This window comes from Schistocerca serialis, chromosome 3 (assembly GCF_023864345.2).
Source record: "Schistocerca serialis cubense isolate TAMUIC-IGC-003099 chromosome 3, iqSchSeri2.2, whole genome shotgun sequence".
NCBI lineage: Eukaryota > Metazoa > Arthropoda > Insecta > Orthoptera > Acrididae > Schistocerca > Schistocerca serialis.
In genome coordinates this window covers 769,476,823-769,489,861 of record NC_064640.1, presented here as the reverse complement: position 1 = coordinate 769,489,861, position 13,039 = coordinate 769,476,823, and the positions used below count along the sequence as shown (strand labels likewise).

General features: G+C 42.0%; 1 protein-coding gene across 1 annotated transcript in view; it reads right to left on the bottom strand.

Moving 5' to 3' along the window:
- LOC126470611 (inactive phospholipase C-like protein 2) overlaps window positions 1–13,039 on the bottom strand; it is a 725,325-nt gene that overhangs the window by 657,472 nt on the left and 54,814 nt on the right. The gene's annotated exons all lie outside the window — the stretch shown is intronic.

Sequence of the window (13,039 nt, the reverse complement as noted above, 5' to 3'; positions counted from 1 at the left end):
CCCATTTAAATCAAAAACCGTAAGTTAGAATGAGACAGTCTGAATTAGGAAAACGAGTATGGCAAAGCCAGAGTCCTTCTCTTACTCTTAGTTATCTGAACTTAGTGAGCATGACTGAGCAATGCTCATCAGATGAAAAAGGAGTAAAAACTGTAGAAATAAGTGTATGATGTTTGAGGTTAGTAGACGAAATGTTCCTTCCAACAATGGATAAAAGTGTTGTGGGATACAGCGAATGTCACTGAAACTAATGGAAAGATATAGGACCTAAAATCAATACATAGATAACAAATTCAATGCAATTAGGCAGAGGAGAAAGATAATGCTGAATTGATAATTACTGAAACGTGTACAGCAGCTTAAATACCTAGGAAGCAGAATAAAATGCGACAGGTAGTAGAGTAGCAGTGGTGAAAGAGGCATGTTGTAAGAGTGTGTTTCTTGAGCAATATTGACACATGTTTGTGGAAGAGACTGATAAAGTGTCTGTGAGGACTGTCCTCTTCTAGGTGCCTGTTTACACATTGCTTTTAGTGCACAACATCGGCCCATGAGAATTCGCAGACTGCCTAAACACGCTAGTAAAGGAACAAGGCCGTTTCTGGGACAAATAATTGATTCAAAATGGCTGCCACGTTTTCCCCACCCCCCCACCCCCCCACCCCCCTACGATGTTACATCCACTTTCACCTCGGAAAATGGTGGGAAATTTAGGCGGGAAAGGGTCGATTGGGCTACCTCCACCAAGCTAGCCTCCCCTTCCCCCCTTCCTCCTGTCCCCAGCTCCCACACATCCTATGATGTCGCCCTCAAAATGACAGGAAAAGGTCAATTGGGTTAACCTAACTCTTGTAAATGGTAGGAAACGGTAATTCTGTGCTGGAGAGGAAGGCAGGATATTTTATTTACTTATTTATAGCTCAAATGGGCTACCTCCAGTAACCCAGTAACCTAACTCAGAGTTGTGTACGTTAGCCTCGACATGCAGGGACCAGCTAAGCTAGTTCACACTACATCCACCAAATGGCGCTGTTAGCCTCTCCCCTCCTCCTGCACACCCTCCCACACTACTCGCCCCACTTCCCCCACTCCTCCACTTGCGCAGCAGCTTCAGTCTGTGCTGAGCTCTTTGCTAGGATGACATAAGTCCTTGTGATGTGTTCAATGGAAGCGATACTTTTGATGTCAGTCAAGGAGGAGTTTACTGGCTGTATCACCTGTAATCATGCAGCTAAAGACTGTGTCCATAGCTCCCTGCATGTGTGTTGCAAGGTGAAGATAATAGTGCAGCATAAGAAGAAGATGAATAGGGTGGACGCGCAGACAAGATAAATTAGAACAATTACATATCTAAAACTTCATGTCATATTTCAAAACCCAAAACTGGTCGTGAAAAAAAAAACCAGTAGATTGGAAGTCTAAATGGCTGTCTTTGAATTTGAAGCACTGTCCTGCAGACGTGAAAAATGGCTAGAATTTTCGGTGAACTTTCGATATCCTATAACTGCTTGTCTGGAGAAGATCGAAGACCACAATTGTGGGTGGAGGACAGCATCTCACCTGTCTGAACCAGAGGAGGCTGGTCCACCTGGACTTGTCTCTGAGCTATTGAACAAAGAAGACATCACGTGACTCTCTGACGTCACAGAATTTCCATAAGTGCCCCTATCTTGTTCGAACCAGTCTTTCGAGACTCCTGTGACGCCCCACAAATGATATCTTGTGACACTCTGTCGTCATGGATCTTCCTGTTAATGGATGGAACGTGATTGGTTGTTGCTGAATATATCTGCCAAAAAGCTGCTGCTGGGGTTGGAGCACTGTGCACCACTTTATACACATGGACAAATTACTAGCATTCCAGTGGAGAAATATTTTTGTATAGATAGAAGAAAAATATACAGGGGTCATAGTGCACTAACAGTTAAATCCTGAAAAAGTGGTCTACAGATCATGACATACAGAAAGTATTGCCAAACACACTTAGTCAGTTACACTATTCTGCTACTGTGGAGGTAAGCTTGAATTTTTCGGTGTGAAACCGATCTCTAACCAGGCTATACTACCACAAACGGTTGTACCACCATGCTACATCGCTACATCGCTGTAGCACCACAATTAATATTCTGAAGCGTAAAAAATGATCACTTCTGCATCCTGCATGTAGCTATCGACCGTAGGCACTCCTACATACGCCGCCAAGATATAAAGAACGCCAAAACAAAAGCACACGCGCCGTATATAGTCGTAGTGCTAGACGAGGTCAGTCAATAATCCACTGCGGCCAACGGTCAGTAGGCAACTGCCCCCTACACCCGCTGGATTGATGCGTGTTCGAGGCGCCCTCTGTGGTCAGTGGCCGCTCTCTGTACTGGTTACAAAGGCTGGGCTGGTTGCTCTAGGACGAAAGCGTCCACTGAAAGTACTGATTCCGGCCAGTTCTACTTGCGGCTGTGGTTTCTGCAAGAGTTGCGACCATCTCCAGATTCTGGAATTACAAGAATATTTACTTTCTGAGCTCTGCCGATCTTAAATGGTTTGTCAATCGCGAATTAATTTACCAATCTCGAAACCGTTATCAGGTGAAATATTCGATTTTACACACCAAAAATGATGATATTTGCGACACTCTTATGCTGAGATCATCGGGTAGCTTATGAAAATTTCCAGGATTTTATGTATTTTTACATAGTTTGATGGAATCTCATGAGCCAAAATGTTTTGGTGGGATGTGCTGTAAACCTTTGAGTAACTACGAGTAGTAACATATTTCATTTGCGAAGATTTTTATGTCAGAACTCGAAAATAGAGGAAACTGGTAGTTCTACTTGTACCTTTTTAACGAATATGATATAACAGATTCCATATCATCCTTGTACTTTACAAAATAAACTAAAGTTTAATACTCAAAATCACATGTGTTCTCATGCATAGAGAACCAGCAAATGTGTCTTCCACCGGTGTTTCACCATCTCGATGCAAACAACACATCAAAATCGATGTTCCCTCAACCAAATAAAGACGGGAAACGTGTACTGTACCTCACAGACGGACAAGCGGCTTCTAGAACTCTCGGACCTATTAAATGACGAGTGAGAGACTTGTAATGGCTCACCTCACCGACAAAGAAGTGGCGCGTCACCCATCACACCACCTCATAGTCGAATGAGAGGCTTCTGTTTCCTGTTTCCAGTCTGCAGATATTAGTAACACATGGACACAAGACTTACCAACAAGACGCTTCCTGCAGACGTTAAATGTATTTTTTTGGAAAGACTGCCCCCCTCCCCCCCCCCCCCCCCCCCCCGTCAGCAACAATAGCGAACTCCATGACTATTCGCTACAGATGAAGAACAGAACGGTCAACAACGGTGTGCTTTCAAACGTTCTGGATGTGCCAGCACTGTCTGGGAGTGGTCCTCGGCTAAATAAAATCAGGCTCATGTCGGTAAAACATTAGGCTGCTGAAAGACATTCTTTGATGCTTCTCACTGCGATACCTCTATTCCTCCGTCATACCTTTACCTGCTCGAAACTTTTAGCACTGAAATGTGGTCTCATATGCATATTTCCATTTGTCAGGTTTAGTTTTACATGTCACACGAGTGTTATTTCATGTTAAGGTTTTCCAGAACAGTTTCTGTGCATCCCTTCATCTAGTGTGTTAGACGGGCCAAAGGTACTCTTTGACGCTTATCACTACCTACACCTTCATACTTATACCCACTAGGAACTTTCATGGTCTGTCAATCAATGGATTTAGTGTTGCACGAGAGGTGTTCACAATACCGTTCTCGAAAAACGCTGTATAATCTAGTCCACATGAATTTGACAACGGAGTTCGCTCAAATATCCTCCCTACTCCCTAAACACCCGTACAGATCATGCGCAAAGACTGCACAGTGAAGACATGCGGCGCTGCCCGGAGCGAGACCTTGGCGGCAGCTGACGTGGGTAGCCTAAACTGCCGGGTGAGAACAGCAGAGCACTATTATGATTCCACAAGAGAGACGTCTCCATTCTGCAAGATCTAAACACAAATATGCACTCAGCCTCACGCGTACAAATGGACGAGAGTTAACAGAACTTGTCACCGGTCTTGAACAGTAGTAGCTCCAATCGTATTTTTGAAACGAATACCGATGTCACTAATATAACAGATTCCAGACCATCCTTGTACTTCCCAAAGTCAGCTAAGGTTCTTAATATCCATAATATGGTGTATTTCTCATACCTAGAGAATCAGAAAATATGTCTTCCACCGGTGTTTCACCATCTAGATGCAAACAACACATCATAATCATGTTCTCTCAACCAAATAAAGATGGGAAATGTGTAGAATGGCAGTATACCTCACAGTCTAACAAGAGGTTTCTGGAACTCTCGGACCTAACAGATGAAGAGAGAGAGAGTGTCTTGTAACAACTTGCATCACTACAACACCAACAAAGATGTATGACGTCACTGATCACACCATACCACAGTCAAGCAAGAGGCTTCCCTTTCCAGTCTGCAGATATCAGTCATAGATGGACAAAATATTTAAGAACAGGACACGTTTAGTGTATCTCGGAAAGAATGGCTACCCTGGAACAATAACGAATTCCGTGCCTTTTTGCTATTAATGAAGAACTGAACGATCAACAGCGGTGTGCTTTCAAGCATTCTGGACGTGCCAGCACATTCTGGAAGTGGTCCTCGATTACGTAAAATAAGGCTCATGTAGGAAACACATCAGGCAGGTCAAAGCTATAGAAATAATATACAATCCATGACATGGTGTTAAACATAGTTTCCACGATGCTTCAGTCATGTGAAAACATATGTTTTGTTAGTCGCTACGAATACGAGGTGGAATATATCTTTGGGAATGATTGGTGAGGTGTGCAGGTTTTAGCTATTATTCACAACCAGGAAAGTTTAGGTATGTCAGAAAGCATTTCCCATCAGTCCTCGGGAATGTGTTTGAATCCAGAATGCTTTTGGTTTGTGAGATATTCTAGAAGAAATTATTACGTCTCCCTCTCTGCTGCAGGTGCTGAGAAAGGTTTGAGCATTAAAAGGAGAATTCTGTGGAAATAGCTGTATTATTGAAGGCTTGACTTGATAGTTTTGACGCTGCTGCTACGGTCGCAGGTTCGAATCCTGTCATGGGCATGGATGTGTGTGATGTCCTTAGGTTAGTTAGGTTTAAGTAGTTCTAAGTCTAGGGGACTGATGACGTCAGATGTTAAGTCCCATAGTGTTTAGAGCCATTTGAACCATCTGATAGTTTTGACAAAGGGGAGGCTAGAGTACTAAATCCTATGAACGACAGACCATAAAAGTTTCCAGCAGGTATAGGTACCAAGGTACCAGCACTGGTAAGTGTCAAAGAATGGCTTTGACCTACCGGATGTGTTTCCTACATGTGCCTGATTTTACTTAGTCGAGGACCACTTCCGCGTTGTTGATCGTTCAGTTCTTCGTTAATGGCAAAAAGTCGCGGAGCTTGTTATTGTTCCAGCGTAGCCAGTTTTTCCGAGATACACTAAGCGTGTCCTGTTCTTAAATCTTTTGACCATCTATGGGTGATATCTGCAGACTGGAAAGTGAAGCGTTTAATTTGACTGTGGGATGGTGTGATCAATGACGTCATACATCTTTGTTGGTGCTGTAGTGAGGCAAGTTGTTACAAGACACTCTCTCTCTTCGTCTGGTAGGTCTGAGAGTTCCAGAAACCTCTTGTTAGACTGTGAGGTATACTGCCATTCTACACATTTTCCATCTTTATTTGGTTGAGAGAACATCGATTATGATGTGTTGCTTTCATCTAGATGGTGAAACACCGGTGGAAGATACATTTGTTGATTCTCTAGGTATGAGAAAGACATCAGATTATGGGTATTAAAAATTTTAGCTGACTTTGGAAAGTACAAAGATGTTCTGGAATCTGTTATATCATTGACATCTGTATTCGTTAAAAAAAATACGAGTGGAACTACCAGTTTCTTCTAATTTCGAATTCTTACACAAAAAACTTCGCAGACGCGGTAAGTTTCTAGTTGCTGCGATTACATATGGCAAATATGCTTCTGTTTTTGCGATTTGTTTGACTTCGTGGTATTCATAGACGTGCCTCTCGGTTGATAGGTACAAGCAGGATGCAGAGTTGATGATTTTGTACGGTGCAGGATACGAATCGTGCTTACTATAGCGACATAGCGATATGGCATGGTGGTACAATCGCTTCTGGTGATAAAGCCGCGTTGGAGATAGGTTTCACGCCGAAAGATTCAAGCATTCGTAGCAAAATAATGTAACTTACTAATTGTCTTTGGTAATAATTTGCATATTTCATGATTTCTAGACCACTTTTGCAGGGTTTAACTGTCAGTGCAATGTCACTGCTGGATTATTTTTGTCTGTACAAAAATAGTTTTCCGCTGAAATTCTCGTTATTTTTCCTTCTTTAGAAAGTGGCGGACTGTGCTCCCACACCAACAGCAGCATTTTGGTGGGTAAATTCAGTAAGAGCCAATCATGATTCACAGGAATTTCCATGACGTCAGAGAGTCACGTGATGTTTTCTTTGTTTGAAGCTTCAGAGAAAAGTGTAGGCAGACCACCCTCCTCTCTTTCAGACAGGTAGAATTCTGTCCTCCACCCGCCATTGTGGCTTTAGAGCATTTTCAAACCATCATTTGTAGGACATCAAAAATTCTCCGAAAATTCTAGACATTTTTCTCATCTGTAGGACAATGCTTCGAATTCTAGTAGAAGTTTTAAGCATCCGTTGTGTGTCTGTGTTTTTTCATGATCTATTGTGAGTTTTGTAATATGTCATGAAGTTTGAAATCTCTAATTGTTCCGATTTTCTGTCTGTGCTTACACTCTATTTTTCTTCTTTTTACAGTCCACCACTATCTTCGCCTTCCAACACATATGCAGGGGGCTATGGATACAGGTCTCAGCTGCATGATTACAGGTGACATAGCTGTTAAACTTGTACTTGTCTGACACCAGCAATATCTCTTACATTGAAAATATCCCAGAGACTTTTGTCCAAGAGCTCAGCACAAACTGAGGCTTCTGCACAAGAGCAGGAGTGGAGGAAGTTGGGCGAGTAGTAGGGGAGAGGGGTGGAGGAGGAGGGGGAGGTCAACAGCGCCATCTGGTGGATGTAGTGCAACCTATCTAAATCGGTTCCTGCAGGTCAAGGCGAATATACACATCTCCGAGTTACCTTACTGGAGGTAGTCCAATTAAGCTATAAAAAAGTAAATAAAAAATTCTGCCTTCCTCTCCAGCACAGAATTACCGTTTCCTCCCATTTCCACGAGTTATGTTAACCCAATTTACCTTTTCCTGCCATTTACAGGGCTGATGTCATAGGAGGTGTGGGGGGGGGGGGGGTTTAGGGTGGAGGGGATGGAGAGGTTAGGTTGGTGGAGGTAGCCCAGTTGAACTTCTACCTCAAAATTTCCCGCCAGTTTCCGGGGGTCGAGGGGGTGTGACGTTATAGGTGGGTGGGGAAAACCCAGTCGCCGTTTTGTATTAATCATTTGTCCCAGAAACAGCTTTGTAACATTACTCACGCTAGCCCCACCTTCCTGCTGAATGTTGTACTGTACCGCAGCAAAGTCTACCGTATACCTTGCTATGGATGTCCATAACTGTGCATGCTTGCATATACAGTTTACACGAATACTTCCGACGGAATTCGAAGTGTGCGTTAACGTGTGTATTTTCAAGCGGCGAAGACGGCGCTAATTTTGTCGTCATATTCTAGACTTAGAAAATTTGCCAATTTCTCGGCGGCATTATAGCTCAGTTCATCAGTACAAGTTACCGCCTGCACACGAGGCAGCAAACGAGATATCCCAAAGCAGCCTCATAGCCCCGCATAGGTGATGCGATGAGTGTATCCATATCTTACAAGGGAACCTCCCCATCGCACCCCCCTCAGATTTAGTCATAAGTTGGCACACTGGATAGGCCTTCAAAAACTGAACACAGATCAATCGAGAAAACAGGAAGAAGTTGTGTGGAACTATGAAAAAATAAGCAAAATATACAAACTGAGTAGTCCATGCGCAACATAGGCAATATCAAGGATAATGTGAGCGCAGGAGCGCCGTGGTCCCGTGGTTAGCGTGAGCAGCTGCGAAACGAGAAGTCCTTGGTTCAAGTCTTCCCTCGAGTGAAAAGTTTACATTCTTTATTTTCGCAAAGTTATGATCTGTCCGTTCGTTCAATCACGTCTCTGTTCACTGTATTAAGTTTAGTGTCTGTGTTTTGCGACCGCGCCGCAAAACCGTGCGATTAGTAGACGAAAGGACGTGCCTCTCCAGTGGGAACCGGAAACATTTGATCGCAAGGTCATAGGTCAACCGATTCCTCCAAAGGAAAACACATCTGATATATTCTATACGACACTGGTGGCGGCATGTGCGTCACATGATAGGAATATGTTGTTGACCCACCTAACTTGTACACTTGGCGAATGGGTAAAAAGATTCTTCTACCTTGCCCGATTTAGGTTTTCTTGTGGATGTGATAATCACTCCCAAAAAAGTGATGAAAACATAAGAGTCTGTCACATAAACTGAAAATAAAAAAATAAACTTTTCACTCGGGGGAAGTCTTGAAACCTGGACCTCTCGTTCCGCAGTTGCTCACGCTAACCACGGAACCACGGCGCTCCTGAGTTCAGACTTTCCTTATTTTATCATAGTTCCACATATCTTCTTCCTGTTTTCTAGATTGATCTGTGTTCAGTTTTTCAAGGCCTATCCAGTGTGCCAACTTATAACTAAATCTGAAGGGGGTGCGATGGGGAGGTTCCCTTGTTAGACGACAGATACATATAAAACGTGCGCAGCTCCATTTCGCATGTGTTGAGGTTTGAAACCAAACCCTAACAGTAAGTCGCGTGATTGGTGGAATAAAGCTGATTTACTGCCATTACACAGTAACGGTTACATTCTTCTCGTTTATATCTGAAAGAAGCAACGATTTCAACAAATGAGCAACTTTTATTTTAGTATTTCACATGTAATAACGCAATTATTGTAATTTTTGCAAAATTACCAATAATTGTCTTTTTGGCAGTCAGCAAAGTGAAATTATAGGTAATAGTTTGAAACATTATATTTAGAGGTCTTACTGCCTATTGTAATACTATTCCACCGGGCGCTCAGAGCTAAAGAGTTCCACATAAGCACATAGGTTGACTTTCCTGAAAGCAAGACAAGTACAGTTTAACTAAAGCTCTAGCTTTGCTCTGATTAGGTTGTTTGATTTAAAGACTGCCTGGGGACACTTGAGCGGTTGGTTAAAGACATTTCTGTTAGAAATACATGGGTTGGTTTCTGGGTTGCAGCCTTCGTGACTGATCAGGCATGCAGATAAATACTTGAAGTAATATCTAGCGGTGTTCTCGAGGAAAATTCAGCATGGAAGCCGCTTGGAAGGACGCAGCCCACTGCAGCTATGCTGGAACATCGAAGAGCGTGAGATGAACATGACAGTTCTTATATCACAAGCCAACCTCCGCTGAAGGCTTTCAGAATCACACGGTCGGAAATTTCACCACCCTGTAAAGAGACTAGAAGGGATGGCAGCGCAGTGACGATCATTGATTGGGCGAGACTGAAAACTCAGCTTACCAATGAGAAACGCGACACGATAGAAAATCTAGCGGCCGAAAGGGGGGAGGGGGGAGTGGGGTACGACGAACAAAACTGCTGAAGAGAGGCAGCCTCTGGGAGAGAGATGCGACACAGGAAATCGTCGATCATCTAGAGTAAGACCCAGAGATGCCTTAGAAGAAGCTTTCCACAAACCGTTCTAATTTTGCGTCATGGAGGCATGTCAGCCTATTGTTGACTACATCGAGTCGGATCCCTGCATTCATTTCAAAGGGTATATTGACTTTGTGGCATATCCATTTTCCATTCCATGAGTGATGGACTTCCTTATGGTCTGATGCTTCAGTCTTTCAGCATCCGACCGTATATACCTTATTTCATTTCAGCCTCCAAATACAAAAGTGACACCGCCTCTGAGAGCTAATCACTGCAGAGAATAGACGCCAGGCGCGATGATAGTAACGCCGCCTCTCCCGGCGGGAGGCCTCTACATGGAGCGGTTAGACCGGTTTTCAACCAGCGGAAGAAGGCAGGAGTTGATCTGGCCTGAATCTCCGCTGGCGAGCTGCGGAACACGGGAGATGAAGACTGCTGAATTCCAACGAGCCGCCAGACATCAAGAGAGGAAATCGACACATTGCACCAAAACCTGTCAGACGCCCAGTATGTCCTATAAAACTCATTCAGTTAAGTGGTGAGACGAAGTGCTTTATGTCCCCTCCCTCTTCCTACTTGGTCAATTACTAAGTCGTATCTCTGTCTGACAAAAAAGTGAAGCACCCAGTAGACAGGGTTACCACACGTCCGGAAATTCCCGGAAATGCCCTACATTTTAACCGTTTTTCCGGCTTACGAGGGGAATTTTTGAAAAGTCTCTAATGTCCTACATTTCAGAAACAAACAGTGATCGTTATAAATGAACTGGAAGCTGTGAAAATAGAAACGGAAAATTGGTTATTAGCCGCAATTGCAAGTCGCTATGGCAACACAGCTACAGTGATACAGCATATAAATTCCATAGTAACAAAGAACAATGAGCGTGGCTACACAGCATTTGAACTCTGGGTTAAAATGGACTTCGCTGTTGGCGGTGTCTGCGTGCTGTGCAGATGTTGGTAACGGTGCGATGAATGACGGGAAATCGAGACAACGAATCATAATACAGATGTGAAGAGCGAATGACTTGATTTTCTCTCTCTTCCATTTGCAGTTTGGTTATCGAAGATTAAGATTGTGGAAAGTCAACAGTTAATTCACAGTGCTTTTTTTACTAGCCGAAATGCCGAAACGAAAATGCAAATTCAGAGACCCATTGTAGTTGATGTATAAGTGTTTCAAGGCAGGAAGAAGCGAATACGAAGCACAATGCCTTATTTGTCCTCCAGGAACATATGTTTCTGTTGCACACAAAGGTAAGGTTATCAAATAGTTTATTTTTTATGTTTCGTCTGGCTTTGATCGGCATATTGCTATGGCGATTATTTAAGGAGTTTTAATTTATAATTGCCAATTTTGGTATATTATCACTATATTAAGACGGAAAAGTTTCTCTTGTTGGTGTACAAGATTTGGAAGTACACCTGTCTTCCAAGAAACATAAAACATCTCAAAATTCTGCCGGTACTTCGGATATTAAAGGTTTCTTTACTCAGCCCACAACACTCAGCATATCGTGTTAGCGCTGCAAAGGCAACGCTTAGGTTTCACGTTGTTAATCACCACGCATCATACAAATCCATGGACTGCACGCCGAAACTAAACGCAAAACTATGCAGCGATTCTCAAACTGAGAAGAAAGTTTCGTGCGCAAGAACAAAGACCGAAATGATTATTAACAAAGTTCTTGCACCACATTCTGTTGACTTGGCGATACAACGTCTAGAAAAAATTTCTTTTTTTGGGGTTAGTTCCGACAACAATAACCATGGTTCCCAGAAAGTTTTCCCTATTTTAATATTTTGACCTTAAAGCTGGCGTTATACCGGCAATGGTAATCGCAATTAAAACTACATCAAATGAAAATGTAGAAACACTATCATCACACTTAAACAGGGGTAAGAATAGAAAAGAAATGTGTCGCATTTGGTGCTGACAATACGAACACAAATTTTGGTGGTATAAGTCGACCAGAGGGCAAATATGTATTCACTAAACTAAAGTCCTATATTAATGAAGATTTAGCTGGAGTGGGTTGCCCAGCTCACATTCTTAACTATGCCATTCAGTATGGGTCGGATATTTTAAGTGTAGATTTAGAGTGTATTGTTTTCAAGCTGTACACTTACTTCTCTACATATACAGTAAGAACTGAGGAACTCAAGCATTATTTTGAGTTTGTAGAAATTAGTTACAAACAGCGTCTTAGTCACAGTAAAACCAGATGGTTATCTCTGTTCCTTGCACTTGACAGAATAACTGAAATGTATGAGGCTTTAAAATCTTACTTTTTGTCTATATCCAATGCTCCTAAAGTTCTCAAGATTTTCTTTGAAAACAGTTTGAGTAAGGCTTATTTATGTCACATTCATTAATGCATGTGTTCCACCGTGGGATACAACAACTTGAAAGTGAACAAACATCCATTGTTGAGATGATCGCAATCTTAGATAATGTGTGTTGTCTTCTTAAGAATAGATTAGAGAGTAATTTCATGTCACTATAGACGAAAAAGGTCTTCATAAGTGCTAGGGTGGAGGGCCCTGATAAAGGAGCTGACAATTTTGAGCAAGAGGCTGTTTCGTTGTATGGCGAATGTATGAGCTATTTAGATAAACTGTATGTGTCCTTCTCAGAAGTCAGCTGTGTTAGGTGGTTAAATTTAAATGATAAAGTATGCATGGATGATTTACAAAAGTGTGTACAGTTCTTGAGTGATAAAGGCACTGTAATAGATAATGTCAAGTGTTGTGATGAGATATGCAATGTGAACCAGTTTTTGCAGCATAATAGCTCTGGACTTGAAAAATTGTCCTGTAATGATAAGTAGGTTAGATATTTTAGTGGTAGCAAGCATGAGAACTGCCATTCTGAACTCTTGAAATAATTTAGTATTTTTTTGCTATTCCTGCACATAATGCTAATGTTGAAAGAGTATTTTCACTAATAAGAGCACAGTGGACAGATGAAAGGAACAGATTATCTGCTGATTCGATCAAAGGTATTGTTTTTGTGAAGTATAATTTTAAAAACTTCAGTTGTTTGAAATTTTTTGATTATATTTCAAACAAGCTAAATGTTTTGCACAGGGTCAGTTCTTCAGAGAGATATAACTGACTGCTGTTGATTATCATATTTAACATTGTATGTGTCAGAACTAAAAATATATATATATATATATATTAATGTATATGCCTGTGGGTATTATAAATAGCATTTAAATTTGAAATATACATAATTTTTTTCATTGA